The sequence below is a fragment of the Pyxicephalus adspersus genome, chromosome 5 (genome assembly GCF_032062135.1).
Source record: "Pyxicephalus adspersus chromosome 5, UCB_Pads_2.0, whole genome shotgun sequence".
Classification (NCBI taxonomy): domain Eukaryota; kingdom Metazoa; phylum Chordata; class Amphibia; order Anura; family Pyxicephalidae; genus Pyxicephalus; species Pyxicephalus adspersus.
Window position 1 is genome coordinate 16,023,390 of NC_092862.1, and position 24,562 is coordinate 16,047,951.

General features: G+C 37.8%; 1 long non-coding RNA gene across 2 annotated transcripts in view; it reads right to left on the reverse strand.

The window, feature by feature from the left end:
- Positions 1-24,562, reverse strand: part of LOC140330544 (uncharacterized) — a 66,075-nt gene that overhangs the window by 38,159 nt on the left and 3,354 nt on the right. For both annotated transcript variants that reach the window (XR_011920758.1, XR_011920757.1), the window contains exon 2: positions 19,663-19,836. This is a non-coding gene — a long non-coding RNA (uncharacterized lncRNA). The remainder of the gene's footprint in view (positions 1-19,662; positions 19,837-24,562) is intronic.

The following is a 24,562-nucleotide window of genomic DNA, read 5'->3' on the forward strand; positions in this document are numbered from 1 at the left end:
TGCTTTGCCTTCAAATCCCTCCACAGTTATTGTCCCACTTACATTTCTGACCTGATAAATAAATACTCCCCCAGCCGCTCTCTGCGCTCCTCCAATGACCTACTAATGACTTCCTCACTCATAACCTTGTCACACGTAGCGCTCAAAGACTTTTCAGGAACTGCCCCGATTCTCTGGAATGGTCTTCCTTGTCCTGTCTGGCTTTTTTCTACTTTCTGCTCATTTAAAAGAGGACTCAAAAGTCATTTTTTTACACTTGCCTACCCATCTACTACTCTTAAACCCTCACTACTTCCCATCATTACATATCTCCCCTCCTATTGTGTGCTACTTCCCCCATTTCCTAGATTGTAAGCTCTTATGGGCAGGGTCCTCTCCTCCTGTGTCAATGTCTGTATCTGTCTGTTATTTGTAACCCCTATTTAATGTACAGCGCTGCACAAAATGTTGGCACTATATAAATACTATATAAATTATTAATAATAATAATGTGCAATATAACACATGGTTTTATGAGCTGCATTGTCTGAGTGCTCTGGGTGTCAATCAGAATAATTTAAACAACAAATGGCACTGAAATGCGCTATTGTATATTGAGACAACAAACACAAAATTTACCAAACTTTCTTTGAATAGAGAACTATATATAGTTAAAAAACTGTTCTGGCTTAGGTTCCTTTGTAATTGACAGGGAATTGTTTTAGTAAATAATAACGATTCTACAATTAGACTGTACAAATGCCAATTTCTGCCATTTTTACCAAACCAATTTAAAAATGACTAAATGACCCAGGACAACCTACTGCCAACAGTTTGCATATTTGTATATGACAGAAATGATGGTAGGTAGGATTGACCCTTTTGATGATTTTCTGATATAAACACCAGAAATAATTGTCATGTGTATGGTCAGGTATTGTATGTAGGGAGTTAAAATAACCTTACAAAATTACTTATTTTTTTTTTCATAAATTTGGATCATTTCACTGTTCACTCTCCAGCTTTGGATCTGCAAATGGAAAAGGCTGCAATTAATTTCAGAAGTTCAAGACATCTGAGAAAAGAAAGTGTGAGGAGAGATCTAGCCCTTGTTTATTTTCATGTAAAACTAAAGAAGTTGGCGTATCTTATTCAGTTCTTTTGCTGACAGTAATGTCAGAATTTCAAATGGAGAATATGTATGGGTAGAAGAAAACTATATTTTAGGTTTAAAATCCTTAAATTCTTGCTACCTCATACACACCCCTCCAAGAAATACCCTACATTACCAGCCATTTCTCCCTTTCCTGTATGGAGCATCTTCTCATGTAAGGTTTTGGCTAAGTTCAGATTGGCACTGGTTAGCATTGTCAACCAGTCCTCTAAAACCCCAAAGCCTTAGTTTTCATTAAAATGAATTGAAGCTTTGAAATATCTTTTTGTGCATTGGTTTGGGTGCTGTGCAGTTTCTGCTTCATGCAACATCTCAGGGTGGTCTACTGCTCTAACCACTTCCATAGGCTTCTAACTTCTTCAGCTAACTCACACAAACACCTGTCAAACACTATTCCCAGGTGTCTAGCCCTTGAAAATGGGGGCCTGAGATTGCAGTTGAAAAATACTCATCTGAACTTTACCATACCTTTTATAGAAATCCACTTCCAGCTCCTTAAAGGATTTGCAGGTGGACATCCCAGACATTTATTCTGCATTCCAGAATAACCTGATTATATTATATTATATTATATTATACTGTTATTACCATGTATGAGCTATTGCCAACATTGCACCTGTATTTCTGTTGAATTGTTTTTGGATGAACCTTCTCATAAATAGCCGTTTATGGCTACCCATACTAACCTGTCACCTACCGTACAATGGAATTTCAGATCCCACATTTGACCTCCGAAACCCATAAAAGCCACACAAAGTTCAACAAAAGCTAAGGATCCTCCAAACAGCAGTGTAGTCTTTTTTGCATCAATCATATTATTTAAACTTTGGAAGGTGCTCTTGAAAACTACTCTTGTACCTAGCCCTGAGTACATAGTTGCAGAATCCGCACTAAGAAATGATGAATCCAAGTGAAAAACATTGTCTAATCATTACACAGGGCCATAGTTAAAAAAAACAGTGCCTCCCCTTTTGGATGCCACCTATCTTCAAATAAAAGGAAGTGGTTAGGACTGCTGCAACCTGCACCTCCCTGATCTCTCTCTGTAGTGTCCTCCCACTAAGTCACAGTACAATTTCTCCTCCTGTGGCTCAAGGGGCACAGACCCCTCTTGCCATATGCCTACTGCATCTTACCCTAGCTCCCAAATACTCTTCCTACTTTGTGTTCAAGGCAGGAAAGCTAAATCCATCAGATACAGTCAACCAAAATCACTCAGCCCTGGAAGTGGCCAGTCACAATGTTCCTCTCTTCCATGTGCCTTGCTGGCAATCAAATTGGCAGGTGTAGTAGTGGTGGTGGCAAAGGTAGAGGAAACAAAAATACCCCACCTTGTGTCCCCTCCTGAGTGTAAGGGTCACATAAGTAATAGTTACATCAACGCAACCCCTACATTGCTTCATTAGGACAGCTGATGGACTGAACAGTGGTTATAATACATCCCTTTAATCCCAGGTTCAGGGAAAACAATTTTTTATATGTTTTACATTATATTTTCCTTCTGCCTAACCATTTAATAATAAAAAATGAGCCCTTACAAAAAAAAAAAAAAAAAAAAAGATAAAAGATTAAAGGAAAGGAATGTCATACAGCCAGATGGAACACATTTGTTAAAGTGAGCTATTGTGTTATACTCTAACCAAATCTATATTTTATGAGCAACCAGTAAACGCTTATAAAGACAAGAAGCCTTTTGTAAGATTTACATGGAATATAGAAAATGGATTATTTTTCTCTAGGGATGCAGCAGTGAAAAAAATAAAAAATAAAAATATCCTCTACTTATCCTGATTCACTACCTTCTGAACAAGATAAAACATCCACATACAAACTCGGAGCAATGTCTTCTTATCATTGTAATAACCTTTCAGCGACTGCTCTCCATAGTTCCAGCCAGGATTTAATACCTCCCAACCTGTCAAAAAGATAAAATTTTTCTTTTTTTTTTATTGCAATGGTATCAGCAACTAGGATTTGAATTTACCACTTTGAACTTCAGCGTTTGAAATTAGCATCAAAGAGCGTCGTTCCGATAAGACGAGGAGCTATTGACACTTGTATTAGCGAGAGTTCACAAATAATGGCCGGCTTGACAAGCGGAAAGAGTGACGGCTCAATACAATGGATATATAAGCGCATAGAAAGGAATCAGGGCGAGCGTTCCCCTGATTTTTCATGCTGTCGACTGACGACAGATGGATTATCTGGGTAAACAAAACCTTGTTGTGTTATTCTTCCTCTTGTTTGTTTTGTGCTTGACAAGCCTGAGATAAGCATACAGTTTGCCTTCATTTCCATAGCTGCTAAAATACCGCTCATTGGTGCAGAATATCAATATCAAAGAATATGATAAATGTATACTTTAGAAGTTAAAGCGTACCGGATGCCGGGACGACGCGGGACCCAATGCAGAACACCCCCGGAGTGATCGGACTGCCCTGCGGGATTGAAGGTAAGTGTATTTTTAATTTTTTCTTTTTAGTTTTAGGAATTAATTCCTCTTTAATGGTATAGAGCAGCCATTCTCAAAATAATCTTTAGGTCTTCAGGGAACCCCTTCTATAATTACTATATACACAGCTTACAATACATTGGCGTGGTGGGAAGAATATCACCCTTACAGATGCCAAAAAGATCATTGGTGCCACTTAAATAGACTTGAGAGGCATGAATTGCTCATTGCTCAAGAAACCTCTAGCAACCTTTGGAAGGGTTTCGCAGAAGCCTGGTTGAGAAACACTAGTGTTGAACATAATCTGCCCCTATAGAACAGATTTATTAAACCTCTCCAATACTGGAGAAGATAAACTATTATGGGAGAACCTATGTGATTCAGAAAACCTGGAATGGATCTGGTCCAGGATTAAAAACGTTTGCCAATAGCAAATTCTTTTTAAGATATTATTCCACATTTCCTGGATCACCCAGGCTCTCCCACCCTAGTCTATATTCTCCAGTGTTAGAGGGCTTTGATAAACCAGATCCATAGGAAGGTAGACCCTCTATGAAGTTGATTGCTGGTTGTGTCCCCATTGAGAAGATTTACTCTCTTTACTTGTCCCAATAACCATTGCCACTAAGACAAAAAGTGGACAGAAACCCAACATTTCGAGTTGCCATTAGAACATTGGGTGGGAGAAAGTTCTCCAATGGTGACACCTCAGCAGAGGACAGCTCACTAGGATGAAAATGTAGGTCAAAAAGGAGAGGTTTCCTTCAAGTTTTTATTATTAATGAAAAGTATTTCTATAGTGCCAAAATATTACGCAAGGCTGTACAATAAATAGGGGTGGCAAATTACAGACAGACAGTGACACAGGAGGAGGAGGAGAGGACCCTGCCCCGAATAACTTACAATCTATGATGTGGGGGAAGCAGCATACAATAGGAGGGGGGATATGAATTGGTGGGTAAGTGGTGAGGGTTAGGAGCCAGAAGAAGATGCGTAGACAAGTTTGAAAAGATGGGTTTGGGGAAATTAGGAGCAAGCTCAATAGGACAAGGAAGAGAGTTCCAGAAAATGGGGGTAGCACTCATTTTTGCAACTTTAGAACAAGAAGTTAAAAAATATTTCCCTACTGGGGTACCATCTGAGTTTTAACCCTTCTCTATATAAAACTAATATTGATTTTTTTAATTAATAATGATTTTTTTGTTGGACATACACCTTAAGCAGTCGGTTGCAAGAACACAATGAGGTTGATTTACTAAAGGAATATAGGCTGTTCACTTAGCAAAATGAATTATCTCACATCCATAGACAAGATTTTGAAACTTTTTTTATTTTGATTGAAACTCCAGATTCCTTTAGGACTCATTTACAGTTCCCTATATCTTTTATGTGTGTGAGTTTCAGTGCCATGGCACTCCATCACACCTGTGTTGTAGCATGGCACAATGCACAGTGGTGCATTACAGTGAATTATTTAAAAAAGGTCATTCATCTGTTTGGCACTTTAGCATGTGTTAGCTGCCCATTAATTTTCAATCGGCTGCCCTAAAGCAATGTATGTTAATGTGTGACATATTGATCGTTTCAGCTGAACTCATTAAAAAAAAATTGCATGAAATAGTTTTTGAATATTTTCCTTTCAATGATCACATTTATGGACTTCTGAACAGGCTCTGGAACAGAGCGACCAGACTGTTTACAATTCTGTCAAGATGTAATTGTGCATTCTACACTTCGGGGAAAGTACAAAGTGTGGAAATGTATGTCTGTCGAGGGGCCTGGGTCAGGGCAAAGTTCTCAGGATCCTTGGGGAAAAGTGTGGCAATTCTGCAAATAATTAGCATGATTAATATTAAAAGGGGAACATTTTCCCTGCCAACAATTCAGGCTTTTTAGACATTTTTTTGCATAATAAAGAGAAAATATTTGGTGTATCAAACAAGCTATAGAAGTTATTTCAAATCAGTGATTTTGAAGTATCTTTAACATGGACCAAATAAGTCTGCTTAATAAATTCCTTGACAATTTATAGCAAGAATATCCATTATTTTATTTTTGTTTTTTTTTTTGAACTGCAAAAGGGATGAATTGATTCTGTGCAAAAAATACATTTCCGAGGAAAATCCACCTTATGGCCAATTCTGCTGAAAAATGTCCAAATAGATTCACACTTATAAATTTTACTGCCTGATTGAAATGTATCAAAATACATGTCAATGATCGTTAATGTGTTTCATTTACATGCATCAAGATGTGTTATCCTGTGTTATGATGGATGATATTAACAATGACTCAACAACCAACGTTAAACAACCAATGTTAAACCATTGCACTCCAAATGCAAAATGACAGATCCTCAGTGCAATGAATATAGCGTAAGGAATCCTAAACAATGCACTGACCAAATTTGGTCAAGACCCAGTTTGGCACTAATACTTCTTTTACTATGCAGCACCCTGACTGTCTGAGCCTGGGACAGATATTTTGGGGCTTATTTAGACAATGCTAACTCCAATTCGGGTCAGATTTCTTCACAATCTATTCAGTATTCAGTTCTGAACTCCTCTACCACCAGGTCGTCTTACTAGAAAGGTCCTTTAGGCATTTCTTGTGATAAGTTGGCAATGCTTCATACCTTTCTTGTGCTGTATTTTCCTTGGGGCATACAAGATTCCAAAAAAAGACCAAAAGTGGCTGTTTTAGCACACATTATACATGCAGGAAGCACCATTGGCACCATCCGGAAACCTGCCATGAGAAAAGCCATGCAACTATTGAGTGCATCTGGACAGAGAATGGTTGCAAGTAGAAAGCAGAAGATTAGCATCAATGAGCTGCAACAGGGGGGAAAAGTATTTTATTAAAATTTGGCAATTATCTATAACACATGGCACTTTAACAAGCTAAATATTTTTCAGTTTAGATTTACATTGACTTTAACAGCTGTTCTACAGGCAACATACAGACTAGCATTTTATCCTGACCTTTATGTTCAATGAAATGTTTGGATATTAATTTTCTCTTTATGTTTCATATAATAGAGCAGTAGAAAATCTCAGTTTTAGAAGGTTATTAGGCATGTAAAAACGTTATCGATACCTCGTGCAAAACGTCAAGTCATATACAGTCCATGTAAATACAAGCATATGGATATGATACAAAACAGTTGTGTGTTCAGGACAATAAAAACCCCTCCAGCTAAAACAGGAACTGAATTTCTGATGGGGAGGGAGGGGGATTTGTATAGTCACAGTGAACCACCTACTGCATGCCATGAACCAGGCTTCTGTAATATACAGTATGGCTTTCTGGCTGTTGTGGGGCTACAATTCTTATTACAGACTCCCATTAGGACTTTCTCATACCCCTGTCCGATCACTGTGATGCTTAACAAATTGTTCTCTTGGTAATGTGTCAGCACCACTTCCAGCTCTGGGAACAGATGCTACACATATGTCTTACTAGCTGTCAATCTTTGCTAAGAGGCAAACAGCATGGTGCCCACCTGCCTATGTACATCTCCACCCTGGCCCTTAAGGCTACCCATCATTTAAAGTGTATCCAAAGTCAGGAAGCAAAAATGTTTTTATTTTTTTTAAAGAGTGGGGAAAGGTGTAAAGTTTAGCTTCTGTCTCTGCCCTGTTAAGGAGATTTATCCTTGTACAAGCAGCTGGTGTCCTCATTGGAATATTCTCCCTGATTTATTGTGGTGACCATTCTAAAAGTCTTTCTGTCTTGGTGGTCATGGCCCCAACCTCCTGTAGTGGTGGCCACTCCTTAGCTGGATATCTCAATACTTTCAGTCTTGGTGGCAAGGGCTACCTTGTGCTGATCCCCCTGACCTCTGGTTATGATGACTATTAGAAAAGTTTGGCTTTAACAAGTAGTGGACATCACTTTATGTCCACTACTTGTTCTGGTGGCCCTGACCTTTTGTTGTGGTGACCCCTTTAAATCTTTGGATATCTCATCACATTCTGTCTTGGAACAAACAGCTTCCTTATGCTGGTGGCCCTGAACTTTTGAAGTGGTGACCACGCTAAAACTGGACAAGACTTTCAGTCTTGGTGAAAAGGGTTACAGTGAACTAATGGCCTTGACCTCTTGTTTTGGTGACAACTCCAAGACTTGATACGTCACCAATGTATGTTTTGGTGACAAAGGTCATGAAACATCCAAAGCTTTAGAGCTGTCACCAAAAGGAGAGGTGAGGGTGTTCCTCCATTGAAGACTCCAGTTGACAACTTGATTGGCAAAGTAAATTGGAGCTCACTGTCATTGCTATATATCAGCTTACAGCCCATTGAAAATGGCAGGCTTTTAAATTGGCTAATGGTCTTTGGGGAAAGTGGGGGGGGGTGGTGGACTGCCCCTGACACTACGAGTCAGTCAGAAAATTTATACACATTAACTTTAAGGGTTACACAATGGTTTCTGGTTGAAAAAAAAAAATATTTTTGGTGAGTTTTGCACGTCTAAAAAGTTGTAATAAAATTTGTACTAAAACTCTTTAAAAACAAAAGCCACTTTGTACCGTGCCAAGTTAGTGATAGAGATGGCAACATTTTTAGAAAAATTGAGGTCCATGGAAATTGGAAAATAATAGCTTTACCCTTCACACCCACTGAGCTTTTGTACATGGAAATGGAAACTGTGATAATCATAGCCTTTACCTAGAAATGAGTATTACCAATCAACCACCAAACTATAAATTATTTTAATAGTATTATATAATATATTTAAAACAAAGTAATAACTTATTATTCAGGCGACAATTTCAGCATTTCAATCATTGTAACACTGATGGACACTGATTTTGTAATCACACATAATGATGGGTTGTATGTTGGCAATATCTGGTGTCCATTAATATGGAACCCATTATAGGAGTTGTTCCCCATTTTCTCTGCCTTTATTCTTGTACTTTGTATGAGAGAACATTTCTGTTTTAGCTATCACAAACAGCTCCATACAAATCTATAAGTCACCTATAGACAATGTTTTCCAACCAGGGTTTCTCCAGAGATTGCTTGGGGTTCCTTGATCAGTGATCAATTATTGACTCTCAGATCAGTTTAATAGGTACCAATCTTTTTTTTGGGGTGGCTGTAAGGGTGATATTCTTCCTGCTGGTAAGTAATATACGAAGCATTTATCCCACTGTTCACCACACTAATGTACTGTGAGCTGTGTATATAGAAATATACAATATATAAGGGGTATATAGAAAGGTAAATATAGAAACGATTCAAAAACCTGAAATTTATTTCAAAGCGGTGCCCCCATGTTAAAAAAGGTTGAGAAGCACTGCTGTAGAGTGTTGAACTGGCTCAGCATAAAAAAATGAAAAAAAAAAAAAAAACTCCAGTAGACCCCAGCAATGCCTGCAATTTGCAATGCCTGCAAATAAAGTTTTTTTGCCAAATAGGGAGTCATAGGACTGCCATGTGGCCCTGGGGCAGGACCCTGGTCCCGGCTGCCTTACAAAGTTGTGCCAATGTTATGCATTCAATAAGCCCTTCTCTGTTTTACTTGTGGGCCCTAGGTCCCCAGTCTGAGCCTGACTCTAAAGCCCCAACACTAGAATAGAAGTAACAATGATTTTGTTCAGCCATGTAGTTTGTAACTAAACCCAAGAACAAAAATCTAATATATTGCAACTTAACAGTCCTTAAAAGTGGCCCTATTAGTTTGTTTTTCCCTGGCTTTTCCTCTTTATATGTAATTGGAGATGCCACAAGTAATGCACTACCTGTCTGGGAGTGAGTGCTAGGTTTATCACAGTTTGTATTCACTCCATATGTGTTCACAGGGACATCTAGGAACAAATAGAACTAACAACCGTGCAGCATAGAGAGAATGGGAAGATGTCAGCTAACAAGATTTCTAACGAGATAAGCAGGTATAATTTTGCTCTTATAATAGGCTTACAATGATATGTTAACAGGCTCATAATGAGCATATAAGAAAAGTTTATTGTAAGGAAGAAGTTGATCACTTACAGATTCATTGAAACTGATTGCAATTCTGACCTTAATTAAAAAGCGGTCATTCTGCTGACATGTCTGTGGCAGTTTGAAAGAGAATATTAAAGTATATTTAATTCCAACAGATTCTAAAACAAATATTAGTGTAACATTTATGAGTGTGTGGTCAGGTTTATTAAAATATGATTATACATTCTCTGCACAGCCCTTGGATTTACTAGCTATTAAACTATAATACAAAAAAGCATAGGATCTTGCTGACCTCAGCATTTATCAGGATTGATGTGTCCTTGCTTGGCATTCTTACCCACAATTGTTTGGGTGGCTATAAAGATGGCCAAGAGCATAAAGAAGTCAGGAGAGAATGGGTTAAGAAAAATGATTGGTCAAGAGAGATGGGGTGATGGGTGGAGTAAGCAATTAGGAGGGGTCAAAGGACAGTGGTATATAAGGCAGAGGTGGGAGGGCAGAAAATTTGAAGGAGCAGAGGAAAAAAGTTGCCCACCCTCCCTCCCTGTAGTTAGAACTTTGGGGTTGGTGATTTTGTCATGGCAGCAGGGCGGGTTTTGGTGGTCCATGATAGTGGGGTTTTTGGAACACGGGGTTGTAGTGAGGCCCGGTGGGTTGGTGGGATACCTCCGTGTTGTCCCTGAGCCGGTGTCTTAACGGCTGGGGGCCAAAATTGTAGGGTGCAGGTATGTGACATTTAGGGATGTAGGGGTACTGTCATGGACTGTCAAAAAACATGTGTTAAAAAAACTTGAAGATTTGGAATGTATCTGTTATATTGTGTTTGCGGTTGTATATTTTATAAAGAAAAAGTTATTAATGTTTATATTTTTGTTAATAAAAGGCTGCTATGGCCAGTTATACCCAAGACAGGTCTCAATGTATTTATTAAGGGTCAAGGGTTAACGGGACGATCTGGTTGGCTGGCTGGCAGAGGTAAGACGACTTTGTTATCCCCCTTTACACTTGTCATGTCTAGGAGGGTCCAAAGGACCCCCACAATGGCCACCTTTGTATGTACTGCCCCGATTCTGCGGAAAGGTCTTCCTCGTCCTATTTGCCTTGCTCCTGCCTTCCACTCCAATTTAAAAGAGCACTCAAAACACACTTTTTCAGACTTGCCTATCCATCTCCTTCTGTCTCTTAAACACTCACTACTACCCATGACTCCATATGTCCCCTCCCATTGAGTGAGACTTCTCCCACAGCCTAGATTGTAAGCTCTTTGGGGCAGGGTCCTCTCCTCCTCCTGTGTCACTGTCTGTAACTGACTGTCATTTGCTACCCCTATCTAATGTACAGCACTGCGTAATATGTTGGCATATATATAAATCCTGTTTATTATTATTAATAATAATAATAACAATGTGCACCCTATCCATTCCCCCATAGACACACACAGGGCTACAAGGAGATGTCAGATTGCGTGAATCATGTGTTTGCCCATGTGCAGTAGACCATGACATCCTCTACAGTTGCAATAGGGCTTGGGTAAACAAGCTAAGCACATGCTCAGTAGACAATGGCTACAATGGGGCCCCAGTAAAGTAGTAGACCACGCACTCTATGTACACATGTAATTTGGCAGCAACTGTTACAGGGTTTAATATAACAATAGAACACATGCTCTTCATGATTGTGCATGTGCAGTACACCAAGATGATGCAAATAAAAGTAAGTTTGGGAGACATTCCTATATACTAAAATACATCTATAGAATAAAATAATATAATAGGAATTCTTAAATATATTGGATGTGTTTAGAGATAAATATAGATGTTGTATGTTGGGTTCTTAATATGTTCCGTTCCTCAGATTTTAGCACGCTGCATAGAAGAACCCTTGCTCTGTGTATGTAATTGAAGGCAACCTGTAATGGCCAACTGGGAAGGATAAAAGGGCTGACCCAATTAAGGGTCTATTGACATGCACTTGCACTTTTTCATGAATGTTGCTATGTGCATCAATATACTGTATATTGCACCTGCTGCTTCCTATTTATTATTATTATTTTATTAATAGGGCCCTAACGTAATTTAGTGTACTATAAAATGTATCTACCCAAGTTTTTCTAACATAATGCACCACAACCACTACGATGCATTTAATGTGCTGTAGTAGTAGTGTTAAAGGATGAAGTGTATTGTTTACTGTGTTATATTGCATTGCATGCTAATAATTTAGTTAACTTTTGGTATTATTGGACCTATGAAAACCTGTAGATGGTTAAGTCAAAGGGGTAATATCGAAGGATCTCTTTATAAATGTTCTCACACAGAGATTTATTACCCAACATGTTTTTTTTCTTTTGAAACACAATTTTAAAAGAAGTAAATTCTGGATGAAAGTTGAACAAGTTATGCATACAGTTCTTCTACTGACTCCTTGGTAAAATGCATTAAAGTCAATAGGAAAGGTGAGGTTTTTGAAAGTTTTTAAGGGTTAGGTGTTCTTAAAATGGCGCTTGTGGGTTGCCAAAGCTTCTTTTAACTATACTGGACTAGTTCTTGTGCCTAAAAATACGCACCATTCCTTTGACTGTTCCTTGGTTTCAGGATCATAGATGTGGAGCCAGGTTTCATCTTCAGTCACTAACCTAGCCATAAAGTCCTGTGCAGCTTCAAAATGGGCCAAAATGGCTTTGGATGCTTTAACCTCAATATTTTACAAAAGCACATACAACAAAACATACATTGAATAAAATACACAACACTACAGACCACACAAATTTGAATGGCTCCTACAAGGGTCATACGAGGGGGTGCTGAGAAGTTCCTGGCTATGCCCAGAAAGAAGAGAGCCAGAGTTATGAAATAAAACATTTATTCAACATATTCCACCCTGAGACTGATGCACTTGGTACAGCGTAGTTGAAGCTTTTCTAGACCGTTCAAATAAAAGTCCTTTGGTTGGGCCGCAAACAAGCTCTCTGCAGCATCTTTGACATGTGAAATATCCTCAAAACTTTGCCCCTTCAGGTGTTTCTTCAAATTCGGGAACAAATAATAGTCCGAAGGGGCCAGGTCAGGTGAGTAGGGGGGATGGTGGACCAATAGGAAATCCATGGTGTTCAATTTGGCAGCCACAACGTTGGACGTGTGCGCAGGTGCATTGTCCTGGTAAAAAAGGATCCCTTTGGTCTTAATTGCCTACTTCAGCTGGTCTAGGAAGTTAGCATAATACTGCCTGGTGATACTAGAGCCCTGAGGTAGGTAGTCCACCAACAGAATACCGTCTTTGTCTCAGAAAATGGACGCCATGACTTTTTTGGCCGATTTCTGAGTTGGGGACTTCTTCGGCCACGGGGACACACTGTGGCGCCATTCCTTTGACTGTTCCTTGGTTTCAGGATCATAGATGTGGAGCCAGGTTTAATCCTCAGTCACTAACCTAGCCAAAAAGTCCTGTGCAGCTTCAAAATGGGCCAAAACGGCTTTGGATCCTTCAACTCATTCCTTCTTCTGATGACTGTTCAAACATTTCGGCACCCACTTCACTGAAAGCTTGCGCATGTCTAGGATAGTGGTGATAACAAACCCAACACACTCTCGTGAGATGTCAAGTATCTGGGCTATCTTTTTTGCGGATATTCACCCGTCCTCAATATTCAGCTCATGGACATCATCGCAGGTTGCCCGGTCAGTTGAGGTTGGGGGGCGCCCACTGCGGGGCTTATCTTCAACAGTGAAATGCCAAGTTTTGAAACAAGATATCCAGGTTTTGAGGTTCTGTAGGAAGGACACTTCTCCCTCAGTGTTTGTGACATTCCCTGAAGAAACAAAAACTTCATGACGGCTCGTAACTCCAACGACGTATAACTTGCTTGTGCCTCTGCCATCACAGCTTCTCACTAAAAGTAAAAGTTTTAAGAATCGCAAAGACCTGATATTTGCACAGTTACATACTAAGATATTAGGCATATGCCCCCACACTCATTTTTCTATTTCATCTGGAAAGGTGGAAAGCCAGGAACTTCTCAGCACCTCCTCATACAGTGCTTGGGAGGAGGTGGAGGAGTGGCAGAATCACCAAACCAGACTCTGCCCATCAATAAAATATCAGCCTTGGTGAAATACACCACATTAAGTCATATACATAACGATGTTTACATACGTGAACATGAAACCTCAAACTGGTGACATTATAATAGCACAAATTGTAGCACAGCTCCAATTTCAGTAGGACATTTGGATTTTATAACTATAAAAATAACAAAAAAAGAAATGTTTATTTCTAATAATTCTATGATTTTCATTTGCCATCACACAGGAAGTCAGATTTTAAGTCTTGCTCGCCAGATGTTGCTTCCTGCGCTTGAATAGACCAACCTGACCATTACAAGATGCCAGAGACTTTCACCATAATTCATATAGCAGAGGATGTTAGTTCAGCTGGAGAGCCGACAACGCCATTTGGCTCATTTGAAATCAGTACAAAAAACAGAGCCAAGACAGCTCCGAAATGGCAGTGGAGTTTATAAAATAAGCAAAATGAACCTCATGGGACTCTTGTCAGGAACCGCAACCTAAAAATAAGACTTATCTATTGTTATCTCTGCAAGGTGAGAAATGACATCAGAATTCTTCAGAAATTCAGGAGAAAAAGAGATTAAATGTAAAAATATTAATTTTTGTGTGCGTAACATTAAATTCCTAATATTAATATCCTTCTGAAAGAAGGCTGGAGATTGCTGATAAAGGAATATTTCAGTTGAATTTAAATATTAAAGTGGCAAAAAGTTTCACAGAACACTCTTTATTATTACAAGTGCACAATGAAGATAGTTGGTTTGATTGCAAAAACTGAAAGCTCAATGCTTCAGATCTTCTGCAGATTCATCTTGCCCAGCTAATCCCACTTGTTGATTTACTAAAGGGCCATAAACTGTTAATTTAGCAGTAACTGGAAAGGGAAGAGATATATCACTTAGCCTGGAAAATTAGATTACTATTACAACCAGCAAATCAAGTTTTTTTTAGATCTCCATTCATGTGATTGGTTATTTCTTGGGTATTTCTTTTTATTCAAATTGAATTTTTACCACATTTACTATGCTAAGTTATTAGCAACAATTAATCTTGGTAAGTGAACAGTAAATGAACAGCTTAAATTCCTTTGGTAAATCAGCCCCCTTGAGGGCTAAGTTCAGATGGGCATTTAGGTGGTGATGAAGATTCCACTTTCTCACACCCATGGAACTGTCCTTGTGGTTAAAACATTCCATGTAGCATCTCATTTTAAGCCTTCAATAGAAAATGAATAGGGGGCCCTAGTGATCGGTTGAATACCAGCCTATGCATCCTGATATCAAATGCTGAAATATTTATTCATTAGGAACCAGCACAGCGGCTGATGCTGAAGAACGGTTGGCACATGGCAGGAGCAGCATGGGAAAACAGGTTCCCACTGCCCATCTCAACCTAGCCATAGGGCAGGTTTCCTGTTAGTGGCAACAGCGGGCCATCCAAATTTCAAACAAGTATATACATTCCAATATATCAAAAATTTCTTACAGTTCATTTTATTTCCATAGCATCTACAGCTTTAGGAAAAAAGCCCATGCCATGCCAGCATGCAGCAGAGAAGCACCCTAGCCCTATGTGTGAAACTGAGAACAACCCATAATAGCAAATTGGGATGGATAAAAAAATGGCCCATTAAAGAGTCTATTTACAGCAGTTGGGACCCAAGCTTTCTGTGTAGAAGCAGTAGTCTTTCTGCAGACGTCCCACACTTTCCAAATAAACTAGGCCTATAGTCTGCAATTTGAAAAGTTAATGTTCCCTGCTGATTGGAGGTCTCAGCAGGGAGTGTTTCAGACATCTGCATAGGGATTACTGCTTATACACAAAGAGACCGGCTTTTCTACTGTGGCTGCTTAACAAAGATGAAATGTAAGACATTGAACACATATTGGTTTTATTGCGCCTAGAATGTATAGTGCTGATTGGGCTAATTAGTCTAAAACTACAGTTATTCCCCTGATATTTTACTAATTGTGTAAAAATTTCTAAATTTACACAAAGCAAAAACCCTAAAACCAGACAGTCACTTCCCTCCTTCCTTTGTCTTCCCACATGATGAATGTCAGATAATAGCCCAGATTGTTGGTGTGACAACTCTTTAATATGATGAGGAAGGCAGGTTGAATCAGGAAATTTTTAAGTGCTGCTACGGGTGACGAACATGAATCAACGACGGTGAGTATTAATGTAGAGAGAGGGGAGAAAAGAACTGAGATCTAAAACATATAGATAATTTAATGAAATTAAAACCTATTACGTCGAGATAAATCTGCTTGTGATTATACAGTTTAACGATTCCAAGGTAATTTTGGAAAATCGTAGGGATGAAAGGATGTAATAGTGTCAGTTAGACCTTTTTAAGTATATAAAATCTGCTCAACTTTTACATGAACTACCAGTATGGTATAAATATCAGATAATAACATTTCTAATGACGAGTAAAACGTCTCATGATAATCACAGCTAATAAATAAAAGTATGTCTCGATCAAACAGGAAAATGTGACGTGCAAGTTGACTCAGAGAAAATAGTCTGCTAAAGAATTGGCTCCAAGTTCCATCCTGGCATTTATTTATGTGGATAAATCCTACAGTGGCCAATTTCTTTATCTTTTGAAAGGCAGTCTATGGTTCACCCACTTATTACCCCATTCCGGACACACTGCAGTGCAACCTTTGCCAACCTTTTTAACATGGGTAAACCCTAGAAATAACTCCTGCCAATAATTATAATATGCCCAATTCGATGTACAGTACCCTAGTGGTCAAATGGATCGCTACCACATTGTTGGCCAGTGGAAAGAATGTCACCCTTACACCCAAATAATTCATAGGTAACTAACCTGAGAGGTACAAATTGCTCATTCCTCAAAGAACCTCTAGAACCTTTGGAGGAACCCCATGGTTTCAGAAGCACTGCTTTGGGGTATGAAATGGAAGTTGCATAAAATTTATTTCATTTTACACCTATTTGCTCCCTATACCAGTGAGAGTTTTGTTATATCTGAGGGCAAAAAAGAAATTCAGAGCTCAGAGTCTTTTGTCTTGGGCACACTTCCTTTATAATCTTACAAATACTAAATAGCCCTTAGAGTTCTTGTCTTGGGTTCTACAAAAAAACCCTTTTATTGTAGAGTTGGATTTAGGAAGTTTAGCAAAAGAAAACCATGTACCACTCAATCCAAAAATGTTGTATGCCCACAAAAGGAGTTTAACCTGTTGCTGTACTTGAAAGGTCTTTAAAGGGAAAAAAAATTGTTGAAAAACTTAAAGTATTGTTTCATGATATAAAATTTATCTCCCTCCCTCCACTATATACTCACACCCATGGCACTTGTTTCATTGAGAAAGAGAAAGACTCATGTAAGCCCAAAAATAACATGTAAGAGCTTTGACCCTCCCTGGTCCACTGTAAGAACACTTGGCCAATCATGAAGTACCAGCACTTGCACATGGAAGTGGGGAATTGGGAATTCAACCCAAATTTTGTAAGGAAGAAGACATTTCTTAAACAATGGTAAATAAACAAACTGATGATTTTAGTGTAGGCAGAAGCATAAATAATTATTAAACGATTTATTTATTAGATAGAATAGATGTAGGCATAGATTTGCTTTTAATGCTCTCTTGATCCCCCATAGAGGACATTTATTTGCTCTTTGCTGTATATATCTCCATAGGCTCATATTTCTGAATGCATGGAAAGGTCTGCAGTTCGTTCATTAAAATTGACCTGGGTCAGAAGACTCTCAGGACTCTAAGCAGATTCTCCATTTTACTGGAAAGTTTGTAGAACTAAGGAGAGTATGGGGGGGGGGGGGGGGGTGCAGGACACCTTTCAGTGACCCCTGTAGGGTATTCAAGCTGGAACATACAAATACATGAATTAGCTTAGGGTAGGTCAATAAATGGGATAAGGTGTAAGTCATTTCCCTTTAAACACATGGTTTTATTAATGGTAAGCCAGATAAAGCACACAATTTTCTATAAACTCAGCATACGCAGCTGTGTTCTGTGAAATTTTAAAACACAGCAAGATGTCAACACAGCAAACGAATAGTTGTTCTTGGTAACAGAAATTTATATAAGATTTATAAAACAAGGGTTTGTAATATCACAGGGGTCTCCAGAGTGGAGCCTTCAACCTGTATTGTAATGTCGAGATGGTTCTTCCGGAGACAGTAACCTAGAAAAAGGTTTTCACATCTCACAAATAAAACAAACCAGTTGGTTTAGATCTTGAAGTGAACCTGTGCTCAGACTATACACTCTAAAGTATTTATTTATTCCAAACAGGGAGTTCAGGGGGACATAATAAAACAAGCTTCATGGGGTTAAAAGACATATCAACTCCTACTTATATACTGTACTGGCTCTACTGAAGTTTATAGGGCCAAACTATAGGCATTGGGTGAACAAATCAGTAGATCCCCATAGGTAAAGAGCTGGGTAGGGGTACAAAAGTAAAAAACTGCATGGATATCTAACCCAACTAATCCAGGCTTAGGTGTCCAAAACCTTACTCACCACAAAGCTTAGGGAATAATGAGGTGTATCATTCTGTTATTTCCGAATGAATGAGCTGTTTCCTTCACACCTCTGAAGTAATAATTAATTCATAGACAATTTAGACTTTAACCTATGGAGAGTTACCTGAGCCTTTCCTCAGTCTCATATATGTCACTTATATAAGCTTGGTACCTCAGTAAAACGACCCTATATATCCCCCCAAAATAAAAAATTAAAAAAAGTGAATCTGAATGTTTTTTATATATATATATATATATATATATATATATATATATATATATATATATATATAGCAGGTTGACCCCAGGGAGGCTAAGAGACCCTAAGTCATTGTACAGGAGCCCACTCCACTGTTGGCTACGTCCACCACTGTGTTTTTATAGATAAACTCATCTAAATGTGGCACCTGGCTCCGTTGCTATATCTGTTTCTCTGTAAGCAGATCTGCCAATAGTTCTGCACCTGTGCCCACAGCTGTGGATTTCTCCTCTGGATCCAGAGAGGACCTCCACCATGGGATAGCCAGTAGGAAACATCTACATCAGGCAGACAATACCGTGGAAACACCCGAGTACAGACTCTACTTTTACACAGAAGAAAAGAGGACACTCTGGACTAAAACATAGCATCCCAGAGTTCAGTTTAAGGGTTGGTAGGGAGGTTAACCTTTGTTCAACGTTTAGTTTCAAAGGACACATTCCCTTTTTTCATGCCTTCCATGCTTTACCATAAAAACGTTTCTACATCTGACTACGCCTGTTGCATATTTTCACTCCCAGTCCGGTGAAACTACAGATATTGGGACACTTAGAAAAAAAACTATAAGGGAGCCCCAGACAGCAAAAAACACTTCAAATTCTTCCCTACTTTTTACAAAATTATGTAAAAGAAAACAAACCTAAAAAAAAAACTTTTTTTTTTTTTTTTTTAAACATTAGGATTAACCTTCTGCTAGGTCCAAGCAGTAGTGATGTCTTGAAGTTTAGTGGTATAATAGGACAAATCTACAATTAGGTTTGATATTTTGTGTAAAGGGAAAAAACAAAAATAACAGGGTAATAAAAGTAAGAACTGAGTCAGATAAGAAAAAAGAATTGGGCTATTGTATGGGAGGGAGAGAGGGAGTCAGGGAGGTGAGAACGGCCATAAAACTATCAGAGAGAAGTTTAGAAAGCTGAGCTCACATCCAGTCCCTTATCTCTTGTGTCAAATAGAATTATCATTGCTAGTTCAAAGGTTTCCCTCTCTTGAGTATTATTAAAGTTTCCTTTAAACTGTATCTAAACAAAACAAAAAAGAAATATGTTGTAGCTTACAAGTCCTTAGTCATGGTCCCTGCATTAGTTTTATTTTTAGGCTTTTTGTCCTTTATTTTAACATGGTAAATATGTTAACAAAACATTTCCTGCCCTAGGAAGACAACTCGCACCCACCCATTTCGGTTTGAGGTCTGTTTGACCCAATTGAAGCAAACATTTGAAATGTTGGAATCTGAAATCAAGTTTACCTTTCCCATTTGCTGCTGATGTTTATGCCCAAGTATAGGTAAGCATTTGTAGAAAAAATGAAAATGTCATAGTTATTGAAGGGCATGTTCTCCCCATGGTTGGGTGGCTTTCCTTCGGGTACTCTGGTTTCCTCCTGAATTCCAAAAACATGCAGTTACGTTAATTGGCTTCCCCTACCAAAAAAAGAAAAACAATTGACATTAGACTGTATTTATGACATATGAGAATATTATATTGTGAGCTCCTTTTAGGAACAGTTAATGACATAACTATGGACTTTGTAAAGTGCTGCGTAATATGTCAGCGCTATATACATACTAGTTAGTGATAACAATAAAGTTGAGCACAGGCTTGGTAAAAGCTGACTACGAACCTTAAGCTGCGTACACACGTCAGATTTTTCTTGCCCGATAATTGGCATCGGCCAGATATCGGGCGAGAATCTGGCGTGTGTACAGTCGGTGTCGTTCATTGTCCGTGGATCCACGAACAATGAACAACGAGCGATCCTAATGCAAGGGAAGGGGGAGAGCGCGCAGCAGGGTGCCACTCCATCGTTCTCTCCCTCCCCTCTACATAGAGCAGAACGGTGCTGTATGTACAGCACTGTTCATGCATTGTGTAGTCCTTTGTCGTTGGAAAGGATCGTGAAAGATCCTTTCCAGCGACAAAAATTGCACGTGTGTACTCTTTAGAATAGCTTTAGAATAGACTCTGATAGGAACCATTAGGGGGCATTAGTGGGAAGAGTGACAATCAGGGAGCACTAGAGGTTTTGAATGGGGAGACTTGTCCCCATTTAACCTCTAGTGCCGGGGTCTTCTCAATGAAGAAGAGAAGAGAAATTTCGCGGAACCATCGGAAGTTCGAGGAAATTTTCTCGAGAATGCCAGAGGATCATCCCTATTTGTACCAACTGTAAAAAACGCTATTCACAAGCTCTTCGGGGCAGGGTCCTCTCCTCCTGTGTCACTGTCGGTATTCATCTATCATTTGCAACCCCTATTTAATGTACAGCGCTGCGTAATATATTGGCGCTATATAAATACTGTTTATTATTATTAATAATAATAATAAAAATAAAAATAATTTACCAATTTACAAAGCATTTGGTAAAGTTATCAACCACCTAGAATACTGTTGGTACCATGGTGATCTCTTTCACATGGGACTCTTTAAAATGTATTCTAAAGGTTGCTGTAAAGTTGCAGTGAACTTTAACATCATCCATAGTTAAAGTCAATTCTTTGTATGGCCAAGTTAGTTACCTATAGTGGCAGTGACAACATTATCTTTGTACATGATTGGGCATTCTTTACAAAAAAAAATGTTTCTGTACAAAATAAATGTTACCTATATTCACTAAGCTAAGTAAAATATCCCTTGCAAGTTGGACACTTTATTTAATCAAAACCCCAGTACCTTCTTTCCATGATTTTACAGAAATAATGCTGCTGGACATTTTCAATAGTGATTGATGATCTAACAAGCGAACTATGATTTGTGTACTTTTTTTAATCACATAATCAAATATTGCATGTGTATAGCAATGTACATTCATCGAATTGCTGTTGCTGGAAACAATCCAGTGGCAGTAGAACAAATGAGCACCATACACACAATGCTGTTTATTTCTATAGAGAGGGGAGGGGGAGGATGGGGAAGAGACATCCCGCTGCGTTCTCCCCTACAGCAGTCATCCCCATTGGTCGTTCAGTGATCCACCATGGCGGATCATCAAACAAGGTCTCAGGACCACAATACACACATAAGATTATTTCTTGATACAATCCTGATTGTGAATCTCCAGGGAAAATTATCTAGTGTGTGTATATATTTTAACTCTAGCCTACCACAGACACAGAAAACATCAACACCAGAATCGTAGCTCAGGAAACTCAAGAATATTAGAAATCATCACCAGATTACAAAGTGCAGACAAAAAATGAATTTGACATCGACACACATGTAAAGGAACTTCACATATCATAATTAATGACCTAGCTAGGTCTGTCTTGGCTGTTTGCTGTTGGTGCTTCAGGCTACTGGCAGCTCACTCGAGTGCTAAGCACTGCAACAAAAACTCGTAAGGTTCACATGAAATTATATATATATATATATATATATATAAAAAAAAAATTACATAATTTTTCAAGCTGTAGTTAAATTGTCCATGCTTTGATTTCTTAACACCAGTTAATTCTGTTACATCAGCCAACTACTGCACACTTAAGTGTTGCAATAATCTACAAACACTGTGTATCCTAGGAGTACTTAAGCTTATAGACTTCCTAAACCTAAATGTCTGCAGGTAAAAAATAAACCTAAAAAAGAACAGAATTCAATATATATTGCAAAGACTGAACAGCTACTATATATATATTATTATTATTATTATACAGGATTTATATAGCACCAACATATTACCCGGCGCTTTACATTAAAATATATATATCCTTCCAAACCTATGTGGCAATTAATTATTATTCTAACACAACTAGGCTGATGTATTAATTTGTTAAATGTATTAATTTCATACTCTGCATCTATACTATGCATGCATATTGAAAATAATAAATGCAAAAACAAAGTATATTATAATACAAAAACACAATTATCTATTATTTTATATTGACACATAAAACATGTACCGTATATATTTATTGAACACTGTAATTATTATTATTATTATTATTATTATTATTGTAAGCTTTCCCCTGAAACATTAACTATGCTAATATATGCTTGGCAATATACTCTTTTTAAACTAACATAATCTTAGATCTTGTACCTGAAAGTATTAGAGAAATACAGATTGCAACATACAATGCAAACTATTAAACACAATATGCAACATAAAAAGGGGTACTATGTGTATGTTATTGAATATTGGATAACACAACTGTGTACTGTCTGTGAGTTTTTTTTATATGCACTGTTTATTTTTTTAGGACAAGTTTTCTCTTTAGGGAGGGGGGTGCAACTCCCCAGTCTTCTCAGTCCAAGTAGTACTGATATACAAAAATACAAAAGTTCAAAAAAGTTCAAGCAATATTAAAGGACAAAAGAGTTTATAGAATTGATGTACCATAAAACATTAATATAAATATATAATAAATCATATATATATATATATATATATATATATATATATATATATAATAAAAATATATATATCATATATTATATATTTATATTAATGTTTTATGATACAACAATTCTATAAAATCTTTTGTCCTTTATTATTGCTTGAACTTTTTTGAACTTTTGTATAAGTTTTGTGAATCTGGTTGGGATTTCATTAACTTTGAATTACTTTTTTACATTTCATCGATTGAGATTTTTATATATATATATATATATATATATATATATATATATGTGTTAAATGCAGGCACAGTTGTAGTAAATTCTCTTAATGTTTAATGCAAAGCTAACAATATATGTACAGTGCAGTATGTATGCAGTGCATGGATGTAACTGAGCCCCATAATTGCCCTTTTCAGTCCTGTCTACTTTCATGGCATTACACATCAGCTTGCACTCTTGTAGTAAGCATTTGGAGTCCCAGCCTGGCTTCTTCATACTGACTGTACATTATTATCCTGTTGCAAACTCCTTTTGCTGTCATGCGAGTTTCATTCAGAAAAAAAAAACTTTTTTTCCCCCAGCTCCACTTAGCTTCCAGCAAGCTACTAGCTTAACAGTCATAAAACCCCCAATGCTCAACTGCAGAAGAAGTTTTCTCAAAGTTACTTTGCTATTTAAAGGACGGGAACACTTAAATATAGAAAGTACTTTATATAGAAAGCTGCATTGAACTTCAACAGATATGCATTTAAAATCCCCCAAGCTCCTATAGAAAATATTTGACATACAATTAATATTTCGTCAAGCTGTGCAGCTATTTGCTTTTTATGTTCAGCCTTTGTAGGCTAACATACTATAATACAAGAAAGAGAAGTTATATATTAATATGTAAAATATGGAGTTTTTATAGAACTAAATATATTAAGCCAGGGACTAATTATTGCCTTCCTCTCCATGCATTCATTTAAAACTCCTTTAACCTAAACAAAATCTAACACCAAAACCAAACATGTTTCTCATGGAGTCCCACCACCTCTGTGATGTGGTGGCTGCATTATAATGTTCGGGCTAAATACATTTTCAGCAAGTACAGAAAATACCTGTTGATCATAATAGGATATCCAGGAAATATTAAACTAACTTATCAGTCTTTCATGAATTACAGGATACCTACTGCAATTAAGAAGAGGAAAGGAAGGGGTGTTTAAAGTACAAATTAGGAAGGAAGCCATGGGTGACAACACTTCTCCATAAATACAGTGCAGCCAGTAAGTGTTGTCACCCTAGAAAAAAAAATGAGTGTAGCCAACACATCTAAAGTCTGATAAAAGCTGCAATAAAGCAAATGTTGTTTTGCTGTAAACAAAGAATGCAACCTTACTTGGGTGAAGGTTTTGGAATGCCTGCATGTAAGCAAGGAATATTTATTTTTCTGTGGCCATGATTTTCATGTCATAAATAGAGCAGTATGAAAAAGGAAACAATTCTCAGTTCTTATGATCTATTAGATTCTTTGTTCTATATATGCTGAGCTCCAACATCAAAAAGATCAATGCTTCTATTGCTGGGGAAGGTAGGTAAAAGTTAATAATGAAAATAATAATGACATTTTTTTTCCATATAGATTATTGAATTGCTTTAATATCTTCCAGACTCCTTGGAACTGAATGCAGCTCAAAAGGCTTAAAGAGAATTATTTTTACTAGACTGTAAGCTCTTCGGGGCAGGGTCCTCTCCTCCAGTGTCACAGTCTGTATTTGTTTGTCATTTCCCCCCGATTTAATGTACAGCGCTGCGTAATATGTTGCC